Below are 22,289 nucleotides of genomic sequence, written 5' to 3' on the forward strand. Positions count from 1 at the left end.
CTTGATAAATTATTAACGTTGCATGAGTTTTTGTTAAAATAAAATAAGCAAGTGAATAAATAATATAACTCAGCTGTTAAGGAGCTTACAAACTTAGAGCAGATTTAAAGTTTGCAGAGCCACAGACAGTGCCAGACAGAACTCCTTAAGTACTGTAAAAGGTTTTGAAGTTTATGAAATACCAAAGATGGGAAAAAATTGCAGGGGAAAGAATGGAGATGGAATCTTAGAATCCAATGCCAGAAAGAAAAAAAAATAGAAAAGAAAATGATTCTGTGACTGAAAAGCCAGCTTGAGAGTGGCTGGTCTCTTTAAATTTGTGCATAGATATTTTTACTCTTGAGCGAGAGAAGCAAGAAGGATGTGCTGTAAGCATTATAAAAAAATCCATTCATTTTTGTATGTTCATGTTCAACAATGTCCTAATCTTTTTTTAAAAAAATTATTAAAGTATAGTTGGCATACATTATTATATTAGTTACAGAAATGCAATGTAGTGATTTGACATTTATATACTTCACAATGCGATCACCAAAATTTACTAGTAAGTCAAGTACCCATCTGCCGCCATGTCACCATCTGTCACCATGCACACTTATTACAATATTACTCACTATATTCCCTGTGCTGTACACTATATCCCTGTGGCTTATTTTAAAACTGGAAGTTTGTATCTATCTCTTATTTCCCTTCACTCTTTTCACCATTTCCTCCAATAATCTCCCCCCTGGCAACCATCAGTTTGTTCTCTGTTACTTCTTAAACCATTGTAAAATAGCCTTTTTATTAGTGTGCTTTTTAGTACAATGACTGTTTTAGTGTAAATAACTGACACTGAAAAATAAAACAAGTAAGCCATTTATTTAAAATAAGTAACCAAGTACATCAATTTTTCAAACCCTTAATATTAATCAAAAAGTACTAAACTATCTTGGGTTTTCATTAAGTACTTAATGAATATGTGACTTGGGAAGGCTTGATCCCAGGGAAAAATGGCAAATATGTTTGTATAACTTAAGTAACAAATTATCTTTATTTCTCTATAACTCTTTCTAGAATGATATTCTGATATTACTATATCTGCAGGTCCATTTTCTCTTAGGTACATAAAATATTGAAATTATTTAGTAATAAATCTTTTAAAATAAAAAATATGCAATAACATTTTTTACCATCTTTTACAACCATAACACTGATTTAATAAATTGGAGATTTAAAAATTGATTTTAATCATAAGAATATTTTTCTTTTCTTAAGCTAAAAATTATCATTTGGTATAAAAATATTAACTAATAGTGTTAGCTTTTTTGTTTTGTTTCTGTTTACTTGTTTTACCCTCTTGTTAGAAGCTATAAGGGATGTTGCAAATCTTAAACTTTTAATAACCTTGAAAAACAAGACCTGGGAAGGGGTAAAAGAGTCTAAAAAACAGCTCATTGAAGTTATATCATCATCTGGTCTAGTGTACTTTATTTTCCTCAAAGTCAAGCACAATTTTAGCAAACTGAGACTGAAAATTAAAAGTGTGTTCTCTCCAAATCTAATTAATCCACAGATTGTCCCAGGAAAATTCTAGTTATATTCATTTTTGAACTATCTCTGCCACTTTACAGTTATTCTGACACTCCAAGTTTAATATTTATTATACTTGTAAAATTGAAGAGATTTTAAACTATTTTGTGATTAAGGGCAATTTCAAAAATAAAGTTATTTATCACGCTGTAGAAGATGGATCTAACTAAAATAGGCAAAAGGAGAAGTTGTTTTTAGTGGGATCTACTTTCATATTTTGTAACATGCTCTACCACTATCCTGGAAGTCAAATTAAAAAAAAAAGAAAGAAAATTTAAACTCCTCATTAGCATATAGAACGTCATAGATGATTACTACCATCAAAAGAATAAGAACAAACTAGAAAACTTACCAACTCAGACATAAACGGACTGATGATTGCTTTCATCTCTGGCATAAAGAAGGAGCAGGGAGAACTTTCAGGAGACCTGGGTGAGGACAAAGGAGTCAAACTATAAATAAATATACAACATCCAAGCAGGGACTGTGGTGGGTTAGCATGTAGAGGCACCTTGGCCATGAAGTGGGTCTAGTCCCATTCACAAGTCTATTCCATTGACCTGAGCGTGTGGAAGGTTGGAGTCTGGACAGAGAGTTAAAATAATTGCCAGCGGGAAACCTGGGCTTTCACTGCAGCAGCTACCAAGGGCTAGCAATGGTTCTCAACCTTCCTAATGCCGCGACCCTTTAATACAGTTCCTCATGTTGTGGTGACCCCCAATTTCATTGTTACAAATTGAACATAATTAAAGCATAGTGATTAATCACAAAAACAATATGTAATTACATATGTGTTTTCTGATGGTCTTAGGCGACCCCTGTGAAAGGGTCGTTCGACCCCCGGTTGAGAACCGCTGGGCTAGAGGCAGGACTGCAGGAGAGTGAGAGGTCTCCTTAGGTGAAGAACTGTAATGGAAAGCATAATAACTCTCCAGTAACCCAAAAAACCATCAGCCAGGTTACCAAGGAGAAGAGTCCTCGAGTTTGAAGAGCTGGCAGCTACCTGTAAACATAAAGAGGTCTAGAGAGATTTCATCTTGCTCTGATTCCAAGCCCTTCTGAAAACAAAATCTTGATCTCATCCTCAAATTTTTGAAGCCTGTGGGAAACTGAATGTAACTTGCAACAAAGCTCAGAGTACAGTACTTACAGGTTTGACTCAACTCTCTTCTACCCCACCAAACTAGGAATCTGACAGAAAAATACATGAAATTTTCTGAGGAGAAAATATTAGTACTATAATATTTGCTATTCTTATATACACTATGTCCAACAAACAATAAAAAATTGACTCAATTCAAGATGCAATGAAATGTGACCTTTAGTCAAAGAGGAAATCCTCAGTGGAAGCAGCCCTATTTTGGGCTCAAATGATCATGGAAGGACCTTTAAATAACTATAAGTAATATGTTAAAAGATATAACAAAAAAGCAGAGAACATGTGTGAATAGAAAAGGTATATCAACAGAGATTGAAAATATAAAATGAATTCTGATAAATATGCTAGAAATAAAAAAAATACTATATTAGAAGTGAAAAATACACTTATAGGGCTTAAAAAAGTTAATAACAGTGAAAAGATCAGTGCATTTAAAGACATTACATGGAAATGATCCAAATGGCCACAGATTAAAAAAAAAAGAAAAGAAAAGATCAGAACAAATGATATCTGTGAAATAACAAATACCTATCTTACATATAATTAGAGCCAGAGAGGCAGGAGTGGAGCAAAAGAGTTATTTGAAGAGGTATGGAAAAATAATTTTCTAAAATTGATGAAAAGCATAAATCCACAGACCCAAGATACTAAACCAACCACAGGCAAGATAAATTCAAAGAATAAATCACCTAAATACATTATAATCAAATTTCTGAGAACCAGAGAAATAACTTTAAAAGCAGTAGGGTGAGAATACATTACATTGGGGGATCAATAATATGAATGATGGTTTACTTCACATTAGAAACAATGGGACAAGAAAGACACTGAAACAAAATCTTCAACATGTAAAAAACTATCGGGTAAGAATTCTATATCTATATTTTTCAAAAAGAAAGAAAAAGAAAACTTTTTTTTAGGCAGAACAACAACAACAAAAAGCTGAGATTGTGTCTCCAGCATACTTGCTATATAAGAATTACGAAGAGAAGTTCTTCTGGATAAAGGAAAATAATGTGAGATGGAAACACAGAGATCCAAGAAAAAAACTGAGTCCCAAAAGATTAATTATGTGGAAAAATAAAAAAGAGATTTTTCATAACATATATGCATACACATATTAAAAATTATCTGAAGGGTGGTTTACTGGTTAAGGCAAATGTAGGGTTTACATCACGTGAAAAACAAAATGCATGATAACGGAAGAAAGAGAGGTAAGAATAGACAAATTATAGTATTAGAAATCAGAAAGCTATTTGGGAAGAAGTGGGAATAGTTGGAAAATGGATAAGGGAATATTCTACTGTGACAGAATGTTTTCTATTTTGTTTTGTGTGTTACATGGGAATATGCAATTGTCAAAATTCATCAAACTGGAAACAGTATATCTGTAGAGTTTATTTTATGTAAATTACAAAAAGAATACAAAAATCAATATTGAATGCATCCAAATTCAATATGTTCATCACATTTATTTTCTTATTTCTATTTTTGGTTTCAAAGAGGTTATACTAGTCACTAAATGAAAAAGCAAATCTTTGCCAATTTTTCTAAAATGAATCTGTAGCATCAAAGAATCCTATATAATTAAAGGCAAATAGACCGAATGGCAGAACAACCCAACCAGTTGCTATGATGTGTGCTGACTACCAGGGGGCACATGCAGAACATGGTGGGCGTAGGCAGCAGGCAGCAGAGCGCAGAACATGGTGGGTGTCAGCTGCAGCAGGATGCTGAAGCAGGTGAACAGGGGTGTCAGACGAAGGCAAGGCGCCAGTCGCTATCATCAGGGCAAGCTTCTGGTGGTTACTGAAAATTCTTTGCTCCCACGCACCATGGTCCCACCTGGCATTCACACCCATTGCCAACACTGGAGCCGCTGTTCGCAACAGCTGACGGTGCCCGGCCCAATCGCTTTGGCACCATCAGTGGGTGCGAGCAGCGGCTGCTGGCCCCAATCACCCCTCAGGGCTTCTCCCCCTGCCCCTGCTCCTGAGGGGTGATAGCGGGCAGCAGCTGCCTCTCACACCTGCTGCCTGCGATGTCCCGCTCACACTCATAGCCGGAGCCAGAGCCACCACTCCCACCCGCTGCCAGCGCCTGGAGCCGGTCCCAATCAATTGGTGCCCTCAGTGGGTGTGAGTGGCAGCTGCCAGCCCCGATCACACCCTCAGGGCTTCTCCACCTCCCCCTGCTCCTGAGGGGCGATTGGGGCAGCAGCTGCCAATCGCACCTGCTGATGGTGCTGGCCCTGCTGGCACCCGCTGCTGGTGTCAGCCCCAATCGCTCTGCGCTGTCAGTGGGTGTGAGCAGGGCTGGGGCCGGCACCACCAATGCATGGGAGCAATGGCAGCAGGAGCGGGGCTGCCAGGAGACAGAGGACCAGGGGCCACGGCGGGAGGGGTTGGACGGAGGTGCAGAGGATGGGCCTAGAGCAACCCCTGTGCCCACTGCAGCCATATATATATATATATATATATATATATGAGAGCCTAAGCAACCGTCCGACCGTTCAACTGTTTGCTATGACACGCACTGACCACCAGGGGGCAGACACTCAATGCAGAGGCATGGAAACATGGAACAGACTGATGAATCTCCGAGGGAAGGGGGGGGCAGGAAGAGATTAACCAAAGATCTTATATGCATACTAGAGGCCCAGTGCACAGATTCGTGCACTACTGGGGTCCCTCGGCCTAGCTTGTAGGGATCTGGTTGAAATTGGCTCTCCGACATCCCCTGAGGGGTCCCAGATTGCAAGAGGGCGCAAACCAGGCCAAGGGACCTTACCAGTGCACAAATCCATGCACTGGGCCTCTAGTAGAAATATATGGTATTTGAAACAAAGAAATGAGTAGAATAATAGCATTGACCTAGTAAGTGACATGCAGCTTTTTAAGGGTATTTTTAAATTAAATTTATTGGGGTGACATTGTTTAATAAAAATATATAGGTTTGAAGCATACAAATTCTATGATACATCTGTATATTGCATTGCATGCAAACCACACAAAGTCAAATCTTCTTCCTGCTCCTTAATCAGGTCTTTAAGTTTGCATTTATCATTCAGTAAGTATAAGTTAAAATCTTATTTTTCAATTTTTTACGTATTCCTCCTTATCCCTTTTACTCCCATCATGCTTCTTTTATGTATTTCGTCATTTTTCTTATTCTATTCCTGTCTTTCTTTTCATCTTATTTCTAAACTTTGGTCTGCAGCTTTTTACTTACCTGATTGCTGTCTTCAACTAATGCTAAATTTTGGCACTTTCAACTAATTTTTTTGCATCCTTGTTGGTCCTAATTCTAATACAGCAAAATTAATACCTAATGCCTTAATTCAACACATTTTGAAGAAAATGATGCATTTTTTTAAACAATGGATCATTACTACTGAATGAAAAGTTAATAATATAGGCAAATCTTCTACTATGTCAAAAAAGGAACTAAATAAATTATGCTTGAGAATAAAAGGACCTGCATTCTAAATACTGGATTTTTGTTGCCATAATAACTTTGTGTCCACAATAAAAAAAAATCCAAATTCATGTGTTATGAGGCAATGGTTAAGTAGTTAACCATTTTTTGGTCATTTTAATTTATTAAAATGTCAATATGAAACCCAAATACCTTGAGATAAAATGTTATCTTACACTGAGATTAAGTGAAGCCTTAGAATATTATATCAATCATTTTAATATTGATTTCTTCAGTGCTTAATTTTATTTTTAATTGCTCAATTAAACTCACTGATGAGAACACAAGTTTCAAAAATTATATTTTAATCTGAAATCATATATTAGCTACACTTTATTAAGCATAATTTTAGCATCTAATTATATATCAGGAAAATATATAAATAATCATATGAAAAAGTAAATCTAAGGTTATGATTCTATTTATAACTTTCATATTTGAGAAGAAAAATGCACTAATACATAATAAATAATTTGTTATTCTTTGTGGATAAGCTTTTTCTAACCTACAGTCCTCTACCTGCTTCAGGAAAATAAACAGAAGAATGAAAAAGAATTAAAAAAAGCTCTTCGTAATTATCGATGTAACAGAGGTCATTCACTTCAACTGTCAGTGGAAATTATTGAACAAAATCATTTGTTTGGTGATGTAACCTCACATTATGGTTGAAATTATAGGTATCCTTTGTTAGCTGTCTCAACATTGAAACTGTTTAAAAAATAGTATTTAATTTATTGGTTTTTAGTAGCAAAATAAATTATAGTGGCATTTTCAAAGGTCTATAGGTGACCAACATTTGTATTGGCTTTTCATAAAAAGCTCTTCACTCTTCCCAATAAATCTCTGTATTATCTTCAAAATTTTAGCAATTCATAGAGCTACATCTTAGTTCCTTGTAAAGTAGATGGAACCATTCATATAATTATCAAGATTATTCCAAATAAAAAAGTTAACTTAATAACAGAAAGAAAAATAATAGCTTTTACCATTTGCTTCATATCATATATATGATAGAATTTGCTTAAACAGCTATACTTGTATATGGAAAATTACTTTTATATACACATATAAATGTATATATAATTTTAAAAATGAGTATAGCTTGTTAGCCAAGAAGATTGAATAATCTTTAATCTAATATAGTATTTTGTTCAAGAGTCTTTTTATCTGAATTGATACACATTTGTTTTGGTATTAGAGTCAAATGTGTATATCCCTTTGTAAAAATTTATTCTGCATTTACACATGGTTTAATCAATACACTTTAACTTTAAAAATAGCAATTTTTAATTTCATTTTGTATATTTATTTGACAGTAAAGCATATATTTACTTTCCAATAACTTTCATTCAAAATTTATCATAATATTTAATTTTCCTTTCTGGCTATAATAAGTTATGCATCAGAATTTCACTTAATGTACAACTACTTCTGTAAGGTGCAACCAAAGTTATTTTTTCAGAGAATCTACAGTGGGAACCTGGTTATGTCTTTCAAATAATTTTGTTATTTAATGTTTATTTCTCTTCTGATTCCTAACCCTTTGGTATGAAATTCTCTATCTGTACTAGACCAAATGCTAATGTTTTTCTTTGCTTTCCATTGCTACTATGTCTAGGATAATTTTTTAAACAGGAATCTTTATAAATAAAAAAATTGAACTATTCACATGTGACAACATATTTTGATTGTGTATTTTAAGAATAGCTTCTGTCATTGATTAAGAGAAACCAGACACAATTCTAGCTCCCAATATAGTGGCTTTAGGCACATTATACCAGGGACAATGTGTCAGATCTATTAAAAAAAAATAAGAGGAATGATTAAACAAGCTATGAACTGTAAAGCTGGGAGCATAAAAAGTTGGTTCAAGAAACTTTTGGTAGAAAGATATTATCCAGCATCACTTATGCAAGGCTGTAATAAAATATGAAAAGGCTGGTTGGTCTTCATGGTAAAACGGTTTAAGGGAACTGAGTTATTATTTAATTGTGAGTTATGGCTATATCATACCTATTGTTTATGATACTTTAGGAGGACATATATAATACTTAAAATATCTCATAATTAAAGTTGAAAAACTTGGAATAATTGTAATAGATTTCTGAATTATTTTGTGTATTCTCCTCTGTCATTGTTGGGGTGCCTTATATTTAGTCTTTTATAAAGATGGCTTTCAAAGTTATTGGGAGCTGCACAGCCTTTTGACTTTCATAATGCCTAAGACCTTAAATCATGTTCAGTATGTTTATTTGAGATTGTTCTATTAGGTCAGAATTCTGTCAATTTCAAGGACTTATTATCCTGCTAGAGTATAGAATACATTTGAAAGGCCAGTGGTGGTAGTTTTTTTTTGTTTTTGTTTTTTGACCCAGATAACAATCACTATAAATTATTTACTAAGTGCACTTACTATGTGCCAAGGGCTACAATAAATGCTCAACATATATCTCCCTTAACTATCATGAAAAAAATCTATAATGCATTTTTATTATGACCATATTACAGAATTTTTAAAGTGAGGCTTAGAGAGTTTAAAGAAACTACTCATCAAATGGCTAGTAAGCCATAGAGCCAAGATGATAAAACAGATATTTTTGAACTCAAAATCCATGTTCTTTCTACTCCACCAGGGATAAAAACTATATAATTGTGCTGCTATCCTTTTATGATGCTTATGCCTACTGAGCCCAGATGTGATCTAAATTACTGCCCTAATGTTCAAATGAATCACCTGAGGATCTTGTTAAAATACAGATCCCCATATAAGTGGAATCATACAGTATTTGTCTTTAGCAACTGGCTAATTTCACTTAGCATAATGTCCTCAGGTTTCATCCAAATTGCAGTTTTTGTAAAATGGGCATGGAGTTTCAGTTTTGCAAGATAAAAAAAAAGTCTTGGAGATTGGCTGCACAACAATATAAGTGTACTTAACACTACTGAGCAGAACACTGAAAAATTGTTAAGATGTAAATTCTATATTATGCGTATTTCACCACAATTAAAAATAATGCATATCCTGGTTTAGTAGGTCTGGGATGAAGCCCCGGTGATGTTGATGCTGCTGGTCCCTACGATCCTTGCAATAGCATAGATATCTTTCTCAAAGAAGACCTCCAAGGAGCCACTGCTGTTCGATTTGAATTGACATGTGAGAAAAAAAAAATAGACTGAAAGTCCTTCCTCTCTACTACACTGCTTTTCCAATTGATGTGAATATCCTCATTCATACTAGTAGGACAAGCGACAGGAAGTGCCCTTTGCTTCTGAGGCCCTTCAATTCCTTAAAGAATTCAAAGTCTACTAATGTCTTTGGCCTTGGAGGCATCTTCGGCTTACTTCAACTTCTAAGATAATCATGTCCTGAAATATCTCCTGTGATGATGCATGCTGAAAAGTTTCCTCCCACCCTGACAGCTGAGAAGAGAAAAACAGTTTCCAAGCTGCTGCTACATATCAAAGAGCCTGTCTTTTTAGCTTCACTGACAAGTTGAGTGATTTTCCAAAGTTTGAGAAAACATCGGGCAAAATCTTTTCCAGATAAGAAGCTGCTGTCAGCTGCCTGCAAATGAGAGAGCAACTTCAAATTCTGTGGGGGGAATTCCTGTTGGAGTCTCAGTCCCAAGTCCCAGACTCTGCCTTCTGGCCTCCTCCGCCTGCCCTCTGCTCAAGCACCTTGCCAAAACGTCCAGACTGAGCAGGACCCGTGGGTCTCCCCTCCACTGCAGCTCCCCACCTTTTCTCTGGAGGAAACCATGCTACTTGTTCAGGGAAGTAATACAAGGTCATTACTTATACATCATCTGTTCTGCTTTTTAACCCCAATGTCATCATAGATGACAAATAGAAACAACGGGTGCCAAAGTCCATCTTCAAGTTATTTCTAATTCCTTATTGAAGTGGCCTGAATGACAGTTAGTTCTGTACCGAATGGCAATGAGCTCTGCCAATATCTTCTGACTTGGGACGTGTGAATGTGACACAAGGAGAATTAACGAGGCAGCAGAGAAACAAAAGATATCTGCTGCTAAGAAAATGATGCCCAGAGTCGCACTGACCCTGAAACTGAAGTGCTACTCTTCAGTTGTTGAGCTTTTTATTTTTCCTTACTATCCGATAAGTCTTTTCAATATATCCACATGAACTAGAGTAAGCCTGAACTAATCTGGATTTCCTGAAAACTGAAATGCTAACGCCCAATTATTTTTAACCAAGCCTTAATAGTATGACAGATTCTGGCCCAACAAGGCTATGGTCTCTACTCCATAGATGACTGGCTAGGCCAGTGGTCGGCAAACTGTGGCTCGTGAGCCACATGCGGCTCTTTGGCCCCTTGAGTGTGGCTCTTCCACAAAATACCAACTTCTGCGCATGGGCCACGAAGTTTCAATCGCACTGTACATGTGCACCAGCACGTGAAAACTGAAATGCTAACGCCCAATTATTTTTAACCAAGCCTTAATAGTATGACAGATTCTGGCCCAACAAGGCTAAGCTGCAGTTTGCCAACCACTGGGCTAGGCCATTGGCCATCAAATCGGGCCTTTTATTAAGTGACCTTCACAGTGTTTATGGTCCCTGTACTCAAGGGTATCTCTACTTTGTATTTAGAAATACTTTATTCTTCAGAAGCATTTTTTAGCCAATCAGAAAGATAATTCTTGATAATTTCTAAACTACTTTTCATCTCCCTACTTATTTAATTAGAGGAAAGAGTGGTTATCCACCTTGATGATCTGTTCCCTACCACTACTGTGTTGTTAACTTATATCTCTGTTTTGGTAATTAGGAATTCCTCCCTCTCCGTTGTTACCTTTCAGAAGCTTCAAACACACTGAGGTTTCTATTCTTTCTTCTCATACTAATACCATATATTTTGCTTCTGTTTCTATATTTGTACTCTAGTTTCAACTCTGCCACCCCACTGATATTGCTAAAGAGTCCAGTTCTTTTCCTATATCTGTTATTTAGTACCCTGTGGCTTATATCCTATTAAATCATAATGCCTACATTTGTAAATGGGAATTAAACACACACTTTCTAGTTCATGCAGATTTATGAGAATGGAAGATGGAAATGCACATGAATGTGTTTGTAATTGTAAAGTTTTAGATGAGTTTTATATGTTACCCAGAGAACTTTCTTACTTTCATTTTATACAATCAGAAACAAATTACTAAATGGTGAACTCTCAGAGATAAAGATCATTGCATTTAAAAATGTAATCTTTCATTTATATTTACTCAGTCACACACCATTTTAAAGTGTCATCACTATTTTACATGTATGAAATATATTCTCTTGACTCTGTACTCATAATTTGTGAAAATGCAAAGATAAATAGAAAACAGAAAGCTTTGAACATTAGTTGTCAAAAATAATGACACAGTCCACCTCTGAATTTTGATGAGCAAATCAACACATTCAGTTTTCATCAAGAAGGAAAAATAGCTGTCTCAAATTCTTTTTTTCATTTATATGATCAAATTACTAGTGCTGTCACCATGACCTTTATAACTTAGTCTTAAAGTAATCTATGTAAACATCACCTACCAAAATGTACCCCACAGCTGTGTTGCATACTTACCAATTTATTTTTGTACACACTTAGAAGTACTACTATTACCAATGTTTATATTGTACTGCTTCCCTTAGGGAGGAGAAACTTCTCAACAATCTTGTATTATTAACTAAGACATCAACTCTAGTATTTACCTGATTATAAAGCATTTGGATAGAGAAGACATATACTTTAATGGGGATTTTGGACATCTAAGGTTTACTGCTGAATACTCCTCTTAACTTGATTTGGACTATAAGTATTGTCAGAGTAGCTTTCTGAGCCTTGTTCCCTTTGCCATTCCAAATTATTGAGATTAAAGCAGTGCCCAATTTTACTTTTAAGATGAATAAGAGAGTACAATTGTAAAAGAATATATAGTAAAGGACAGAAGTATAATTGAGCACTTTTCAAGAACCACAGACATTTAATGAACAGAACAGAAGAATATCCTTCTGAAAAGAGAGGCAGTGCCTCTTCTTCTAAAAATCTACAGGATCATAGGGGGCACAAAGCAGTTTCATTAAAAAAGCAATTTTATCATCATATTTTAGAAAAGGTTTTGAAGCACAATTTCTGTTTCATTTTTTATCTTCTTACCAAAAGATCTATGTATTTACAATTATATACTGTAGCAAATAACTGCTTTAGGTATAAGAACCTTTCTGTCCTAAGAAATTGATGTCTTAGTTCAAAAGAGATGCTGTAATAGCTCTTTAATTGAGCCATATAATTTCCATGGTTGGGTACAATTTGGCTTTCAACAGTCCTTGTCCTTTAAAGTCCACCACCTGACGCATCACCACAAAGAACACTCAAGTAATTTATTGTTTTTTACTAAATTGCCATTAATTTATAGCTTTAAGTTTCAAAGGAGAATAAGTTGCTACAATATATAGAACCTTTTAAGGTTCACCTTCTCCTTGAATGTTGAATGTCATCTAAGTCTTGACAAATATTCAGGTGAGCAAAGAATCAACAAAATCATTTCTACAATTAATTATTACCACAAAGAACATTCATGTAATTCATTCTTTTTAATTGTTATTAATTTATAGGTCTAAATTTCAAAAGAGAATAAGTTGATACAATATACAGAGCCTTTTAAGTTTGACCTTCTCCTTGAATATTCAGTATCATCTTAATCTTGACATAGATTCAAATAAGCAAAGAATCAACAAAATAATTTCTATAATTATTAAAATAGGATTTTAATAACTATTAAAATACAGACAAATCATTTCATTATTTCTTTTTAGAAAGAATTGACTAAATCATAGTCACTTAAAGGAACTGGCTTTTTCCTAGATTTATGATGCTTTAAAAAAATCTTATTGGACAATTTATTTGGATGTATAATCTTCCCCAAAATTTAAAAATAAAATAACATTTGTGGCATTATAAATTTTGGATTCTATTTATTTGAAATTTTGCTATATTTGAAAATAGCTTGAAGAATCTATGACAAATGTTTGCTAGTAAAATTAATAGGGTTAATAAAATATAGCTAAGAGAACACTAAATAACTTTATAAAGCACTATTTACAAACAGATATTTATAAGTGCAAGGATTTTGGGAATTTAAAATCCAGCTCTTCTACTGGTATTAGTTATTGAACTTTGAGATTCCAAACTAAAATAATTTTTCAGTTTCCTCTTCTATAAAATAGGATAACAACAATCATATTACTTGTGAATATTATCCCACTGATATTCATGTGAAAACCAAAGTCTAAAGAAGCTAAGTGACTCATGGTATCACAAAACAAAAAGCAAGTTGAGGACTCAAACTTCATACTTCTTTAAACACTATAATACTTTCCTCAAAAGCAGATAGTCACTTGTATAGATTCAGATTTTTTAATCTTACTCATGACTGGAATATGCTATATGTATAAGATATGAATGGCAACTGCCACGTGGAGTCACTGACATCAATGTGTATAAGACCAATAAAATGGAGCCCAGAGGCTATGAAAAGGTTGGTCTCATACACGTTCCACCCCGCCTATTTCTCCATGAACTTGACAGCTTCTGAGCCATGCCTGGACCTTTTATCTCTTCCCACCATGGCAACCAGACCACATGCCTTCCTTAATTTGAAATGAATCAATCTTTATTAACCTAACCAGCATCCCTCTTTTGCGTGTCAGACTCAATCAATCCTTATTAACTTAACCAGGACCCTTCATTTACACAAAAGAGGACCAGATTTAAGGCAGAGTTTGTAACTTGAGTCTTGATAATCCTGCCTTTTTTTGTTTTCCAAGACCACACTTTTGCTTGCTACATAAACTTTGCTTCCAGGTTGCAACCTTTGCCCTCAAATAAATGTCCTTTATTTCTCTTTTAGCTTAAGCCCTTTCTTGGTTTACAAAAACATATATCCTAGGAATGATCTCTAAAACAGTGTTTGAAATAGTGTTCTGACATAACTCCCATTAGGTAATATGTTAAATTGTTATAGGTCATCCACCTGTTCATTTAACATGCAGGGTATGGCCATTTGACACTCTGAAACTAAAACACAGTTTTCCACTTGATTTGAGACCTTTTCTTTTTAATCTGTAAACTAACAGAAAATATGCAATTTAGAGCAAGTAGATAGAAACTGATGCAATATGATGCCTACTTGAACTTTCACTGCACTAGTCATGACACAAGTAGGAAAACAAAAGGTGCATCAAAGAAAATTCTGTGTATAGTTTTGGTTAAGGAGATAGAGAAGGAGCTGAGGATGAACCAAAGAAAGCCCAGATATTAGTAACTGCAGGAAGCCACCCACCACTCTTAGACTGGAGAGGGAAAGGGAAATAATGATGTCACCTACAGTAGCCTCCATCCCTGGATGGAAGCTGGAGTCCTGGTGGGAGCTGGAGCCACAGAGGAGATGCAGCCACTCCCAGAAGGGCTGCTAAGGCACCGAGTAAGAAAACAAATATCTGAGCTTCTTGCTCCTCCCTGCTCCCAGTCTCCAAACAGTGTCTTTAATAGGCTGACCTCAGCTGGGATTCAGATCAAGTGGGATCTGAACACACAACCTACAGATGCCAGGTTTCTCAATTTATGATAGTTGTTCCATAACCAGTTGCATGTTTAATTTCAGAAACTTTAGACCACTTTACCCACTCACTTTATCACAATAAAGATTTACTTCCTCTGAGAAAGTATGGACCACTTATGAGCTACAACTACAGAAGGAGCCGCTCACTAATATGTATCAGCAATATGCATACCACACCCTAACACAGACTCACACACAGCACTCATGCATTCAAACCACAAAACCTGACTTCGTTCTGCCTCCTAACATCACAAGCAGAGGAATATCAATGGAAGAAGCACAAACTGATAAGTCAGTGGAAGACAGGAATAGTACCGCTGTAATTTATTTTTCAAACAACATAACCAATGTTATAGGAGAGATAAATCTATGTCATGTTTCTCAACTTATTGATTTTCAAAGGTGTCACATTTCATTTTCTATCACAGTTTTAATAATACACAGCCCCTTTATCCCCTCCCCATGATGGAGGTTAAGTGTGATGTGGCTACGCAAAGGCAATGATAATGTAGGAGGACACATGTGACAGTCTCTCTCTATCAATTATACACATTTTTATACTTCTGGGTAAACTTCTCCTGACCACTGACAAATCTGTATTCCCTTCTCATCTGGTTTCAAGATTAAAGTCATTAAAAGTAACACTGCTCAAAAATGTACCTGACTCTTTTATGTTATTTTAAATTTACAAACATGATATATGCAAGTGTAAGCACATTTTAATATTGCCTCCATTTCTACTAGAAATGGCCAATACTGGTCAGGCCAGAAATTTAGAAATGCAAATGTGTAGCAGAAAAGAGTTTCCATGGCAGTCAGCTTTTCTTTTCTATTTGCAGGCAATTGAAAACATGTTGTGAATGTAGAACAGTGGCATAAAATTTGTAAATACAGATATGCAGTAGCTTCTTTATAACTCTAGATTTAATCTGAAATTAGCTGATTACAAAATCAAAGGTTGGAGAGTACCTTTTTGAAATTTTAGAGGAATATCCAACCACCTATTGCAGAGGTGAGGGGTAGGAAGAGTCTGAATCTAGGGGGTATAGAAGCTGTCGCTTCACATCTGATCACTTTGTGTACTCTTCTGACTACACGGGTATCAGATGAATCCAGAAAAAAACATCTGGAAACGTAAAGCATTAACAAGAAGTTGACCAGCTACATATTTATTATTAATACAATAGATGATTTTAGTTTTCATTTCATTAATTGTTTACTGATAACTTACATCAAATTCATTTTTACATTTACAGTATTATAACCCTTATTTAAACTTTTCTACTTAAAGTATGCAATATAATGCAGTGAGTTCTACCCACTGCAAGCACAGGGGATCATCTTTAACACTCCCCATGCTTGTAGCACATTGCTTAATATCTGAGATTACTGAAAAGGTTGCCATAACAATGTTAGAAATGAAAATCAAGAACATTTGTGATATTTCTTTGACCCATAGGCAGTTACAGGGCAAATGTGCATACACTTCCAGCAATCACTATAGCAACAACCAAATAATTGTTTTTAAATAGCAAAAGGTGCCTTTGTGGAAATCATTACAAGTATCTGCAGTTAATTCTATGTCAAGAAAGCATCAGTGGGCCTTTGGTTCTTTAATAGGAGGGTCCTTTAATAAAAGAATGGCATCTTTGTAAATTATTCATTCAAAATTTCATAAAAATATACACGCAAAAAGAAAATGTATTGTCCAACTGCCAAGGAATGATTGGCAAACCAGTATCATTTCTATTTCCTAATCGTTTTTTCCTATACATGTATTGTCTGTAGAAATAAGTGATGTTGTGTCACTTGTTTTCATTGCTTTCCTATAATTATAGCACACAGGTTTATTATGAAAACAAATTCACATTTTAAAGTATATTTTCTGTGATAAGATTGTGAAATGGCATCCAAAGGAAATCTTACACTGCATTTTTTCCCTTCCTGAAAGATTTTGTACTTTCAGTTCAATTAGCATATTTTGAAAGGTGCTTTGTGCTTTCATGCATCAGGCCCCTTGAAAATTTCACCTTTCCCATTTCTATATTCCTTGGGCGCTCCTTGTTTTTATCTTCACCAAATGAAACACCAACACACTTATGAATTTAAATTGTAATGCCGTTCCCATTTTCTGCTATACAATAGAAATAGCTCTACATATTAAAATATAGAGTAAATGCTGATAGTGTATACATTTCTTTCTTTTTCAATTTGAAAGAAAAAAATGGTATGTTTCTTTCTTCCTAGGTTGGAGAAATGAGGCAGTGAAATCTAGAAGAATAGGCATAACTATATGTAGCTTACGCTAAAATAGATGGACGACAATCACAAATTAACCCATCTTTTAGATGACATTACACAGTTTTCTTTTTAAACTCTGAATAATCACCCAGATTTTGTACTTAATACATAGATATTCATTTATTTTTGGTCAGAAAATCAGAAGAGATAAAACTCTACCCGCTAGGTCCCATCTAATCTGCAGTGCCTGGCATAGCCTGAAAGATCCTTAGAAGTACAGGGCTACACGGAACCCCCGACTCAGAACCTGCATTTTTAAAATTTATCTTTATTGTTGAATGTATTACAGATGTCTCCTTCTTTTTCTCCATGGACCCCCTCCACCCTACACCTGTCTCCCTTCCAGGCCTTTACCACACTACTGTCTGTGTCCATAAGCTATGAGTATATGCATATAAATTCTTTAGTTAACAAGATCCCAGTGGTTTGTATTCATGTTACAGACTGAGAAACACGGGGTTACATGGACACAGACAACAGTGCAGTAAGGCGGGGGGAGAAGTGGAGGGTGTGGGATGGAGAGGGGACATCTGTAATACTATCAGCAATATAGATAAATATAAAAATAAAGTGATCTCTTATAGGCAAAGAGAGAGAGAAACGCTGAGCAAGACCTAAATAATTTTATGCAAATTTCATCTGTTATTGGTTAACTTCAGTATAACTAGACAATTATTTTGACACTCTAATTGGCTAGTTTGGGGTATAATTAAATGTACATGCAATTTTGCTCACTCTAAAAAGATCTGGTGGTGAATTTTTGAAAATTCTGTACTAAATATGGTGGCACCATATTTAAATTAGATTATATGGAGGTAATAATTAATAATTAAGCAATTCCAAACCTAAACAACCAAATACTTTGTGTAATTAATATGAAGACATTCAAAGGCATTAGAGCTCTTTCAGTGTTATGTTCTTAAAAATTAATTAGAGAGGAGTGACATCACCAAGTTGTGACACAGGTTGTTCCTGACTTTGCTCCCGCTCAGAAGAAGAGCAACTAACATTCAATCATGAGCTCCAATGACAGAATCCTAAACCACGAAGGTGAGGCTGTACCACAGAGTCCAAGAGACTACATTCGGAGGGTGATAGAAGCGGCTACATGTTCACTGCACTGCCCCTCCCCAACCCAGGCCAAGCTAGCACAACGTGGAGAGCTCTCCCTTCGTCTCCAGTTCTTCCACTGAGAAATAAAGAACCCGGAGGGGAACAAAGAGCCCTCTCCCAGCACTGTGTGTTGCTTTGCAGGAGCCCCTACTCCAATTTTGCACCGTGTGGATTACAGGAGAATATTTGGGACTCAATGACTGGAATCTGACTGTGACAAAGAAAGGGATGCATACTTTCGGTGATAAGATACTAAGTACTACAGATATAATGTACAATATGACTATAGCTACCACTGCTGTGTGATAAGAGAACAGTTAAGACAGTAAATGCTATGAGTTCTAGTCACAAGGAGAAAATATGTTTGTTCCTCTTTCTATATTATTTATTTTCATTGTATCTGGATGAGAAGATGGATGCAGCAGAACCTATTATGGTGATCATTTCACAATATATGTAAATCAAATCAACCTTCCATAATCCTTAGGCTCACACAGTGATGTATGTCAATGATTTCTCAATAAAAGTGAAAAAAAACTTTAAATAATTCAAAAATTTTAAGAAATTCAAAATGAATGATACTTGTTGAAAAATTAAAGTAGCCTTTTTAAGCTACATAGAGGCACCATTAAAATAATATGATTAAAACACTATTGCTTAGCTACTATGTGAATACTTATATTCTGGCATCTAGTAAGAATATCATAAAAATCATTTAAGGGAACAATTAGGATCTTGGCTATAATACTGAGAAATTATGAACTTTATTCTATGAAGAACTAGCTAACCAAATTATTCTAGACTCTCTGGCTTCCCCAAATAGGGCATGAGAGGCTGGTTAGCTCTCCTTAAATAAATTCCCACATCTATTTCTCCTGGAGAATGCTAAAATAAAAATAACCATGATGTAGCCTGGACAATATAAGGCTGAAAGTTCATCAGAGTGTCTGGCCTCATGGCTTTTAATTTAGTCTTCTTATTTGAAACCCATTGTGTCTTTACTGTCCATGCAATCTCACCATGGATGGCATCTCTCATAAAGTCCTGATATCCCACTGCAACCTGCTGTACAGGATGACTTTGTGCAATCGATATCACATAGTTGAGTCTTTTATTCCTTTGCATATTGTTTAAATCATTAATATCATTCTATTTCATTCAACCAATGTTATTAGGTATTTACTATGTACTACACACTTTTGCTGAGCTCCAAGGCTACCATAGTACCTTTTCTCAAAGAGTTGATAGGAAAATTTAAAAACAAAACAAAGGCTCAAAAATCTTGACTTATAGTTTCTTAGAAAACAAAAAAAATATCAGTTTATATTAAAAATTTAAGAATTTAGATAAATATTACACTTATTTCAGTATGGATTGAAAATTTAATTTATCCTGTCTTAAAAAAATAGGTGTCATATCTGTCTGAAATGTTACATTCTGGGTTTTTTTTTGTTAATTTCATATTTTTTTCTGAATAAATTGCAAGTTGCATTTTATTAAATATTCTGCATGAGGACATTAGGACTCATATACACTTAATCTATGATGAGATAGTACTTTACCTTACACTACCTCACTAATAGTTTACTATTTGAATGTCAATGAAACAAGCTATGCTCTCTCTCTATTGAAAGAAAATGTTTTCCTTTGTGTACAAGGAAGAGACATGGATCTATGGGAACAGACCTAGGTTCAAATCCTGAATCAGACAATGACTAGGTGTGTAATTCTAAAAAAGTCACAGTTGCATTTGTTGGCAGTAATCCTCAAGTAAATGGTGGCTATCATCATCATCATCACCAATGATATAAATAATAAGCTATATTTTCTTCCCTAAGTTTATATCAAAATGCAGATACAGTAAGAATGAGCACTTCAGTTAATTTCTAAAGCAGCGCAGGTGGGTGTATCTCAGTCACTGTACATTTTAGCTCACATTTAACAACTGAATTTAATATTTAAATTGTTTATATGTGCATTATTTATGCTCTACATTAGTCCACTCTTGACTTGATCTAAATGAAATTATATAAAAAGGAAAATTTAAAGCCATGTATAAAAAATATAGTGGAATTACAAAACAATTTGTGGGGTAAAACATTTGATTGTAATATTTCAGATACCAAAATGAAAATTATTTGTTTTGATAGAATCCTTATTTTTTGAAGCTATGACCCCCCAAAAAATCTCCACTATAAACCCAATAGCAAAATTCTGAACATTCCTCAATAGCTTATCTGAGAGCTAAAATAGTAAAATAAATCTTATAGTCAATATATTTGATTCAATAATTAATATCAGTCTGTTAATTTGACATTTTCTAAACATAAGTGTAATTTTATATATTGAGAATGGCTTGTCACTCATTTATCAATTTAATCATTTAATATACAGTAAACAAATAGCTTTGAAGACATTCTATGCTTGAAGCATTGTACACTATATTGCAGAAGCAAATATATATATATGATTTGGCACTCTTTATCAAGAAATTTACTGTTAAGTGAAAGGAGAAGCAAATAAGAAATCAATATAATGCAATATAGTAAGTGCATTTTGGGGGGGTGGGTAAGGAGAGAATAATACAGTAGCACAATTCAAGGACACAAAAACGCGAGATGTAGAAGGAACAGTCTGAAGAGTGATATGTAAAATGAATTGCAGGTGATTCTGTCAATTATTTCTGAAAATATAATTTTCTTAATGATTGCTTAGAAAAGGTGAAATATGGAAGAACTTTGCATGGAAAAATGTAATTTACATAAAATATATCCCAAATAGCAATCTATATATACACACAGGGAATATGCTAATTAGCCGAGCATCAGGACCGCTCAGGAGGAGGCTGCATCTTGACCCCCCACCCCAGAGGCCGTGGGGAGGCTGGGGCTGGGGGCCGGCCGGAGCAGGGACACAACACACAGGAGCGCCGGCCCTACCCCAGCGGACACAACGCTCTGGCCAGCCAGTACTAGGAGAGTCAGGAGCGGTTCCAGGCCCCCCACAGGGTGCCTCCTCACAAGGCTGGAGGCGGGGCACCTCCTCGCATGATTTCAATCTCTCACTGGGCCTCTAGTATGAAATAAAAGACTAATTTTCTCTTCCAGATATAATAGAGTAACAAAATAAAATTTAAGTTTAATTTCTAAACAACTGGGAACTGAACAGCACATATGAAGCAAGTCTTCAGACATTTAACAATAAGCTACACATGACAGTGAACCTCTTGATTATTCCATCGCACTATCTGAAAAGTGTCTCTGGACTCTAACACAGACTAAGGGAGGATAAACTGACTGATATTCTCCATGAATTGAGGAGACAGAATAAAAAGAAATTCAGGGAGGTCAAGAAAGCTAGCGTTAGCTGGGCACAGTACCAGAGAGAAGAGGGTCACACAGAAAGCTCCAGAGATCTATGGGGTTGTCCTCAAGTTTTCAAATGAGTACTAATCATCATAATTATGTGAGGAAAGTATGAGGTTGGGAATGAGCAACCAGAAAACAGCAGTTGAACAAAGATCTGATTAAGGTTGTAAAACAGATTGCTCAGAAAATGCGTGTAGAGGGAAGGAAGACATTACTTCTCCCATGCCTGAGGACTAACAAAGGTGGTTCAACTGAAGGAGGATGAACCTGCAAAAGAGAACAAGAAGTAGCATTCAGAGAGAGGGGACGAATTAGTGAACACAGTGCCAAGATCTTCCCCTTGTCAAAGTCCAATAGTTTTAAACATGGCTTCTAATATTTTTAAGTTTTGACAGCATTTGAACAAATATGAATAAAAACAAGAACCTCTCCCTACATCAGCACAAAAATTGTCCATTGACATAGGAATGGCAAGATGATTTCATCACAATAGACAATTCAATGCAGAAATTGTTTGACACCGATTCCCATTCACTCTGTGGGGACACTGTGGGGGAATAAAGACGAGAGAAGGAATGCTGAATAAATTATGTAAATATTATAGAAGATTATATATAGTGATAGATAGATCTAAAAAATATGATCCTCATTGGGACCCAAAGGCCAGGAACA

General features: G+C 35.3%; 1 protein-coding gene across 1 annotated transcript in view; it reads right to left on the bottom strand.

The window, feature by feature from the left end:
- Nucleotides 1-22,289, bottom strand: part of EYS (eyes shut homolog (Drosophila)) — a 1,189,235-nt gene that overhangs the window by 568,729 nt on the left and 598,217 nt on the right.

Source organism: Myotis lucifugus, unplaced genomic scaffold (genome assembly GCF_000147115.1).
Source record: "Myotis lucifugus unplaced genomic scaffold, Myoluc2.0 scaffold_187, whole genome shotgun sequence".
In the NCBI taxonomy this organism is placed as follows: domain Eukaryota; kingdom Metazoa; phylum Chordata; class Mammalia; order Chiroptera; family Vespertilionidae; genus Myotis; species Myotis lucifugus.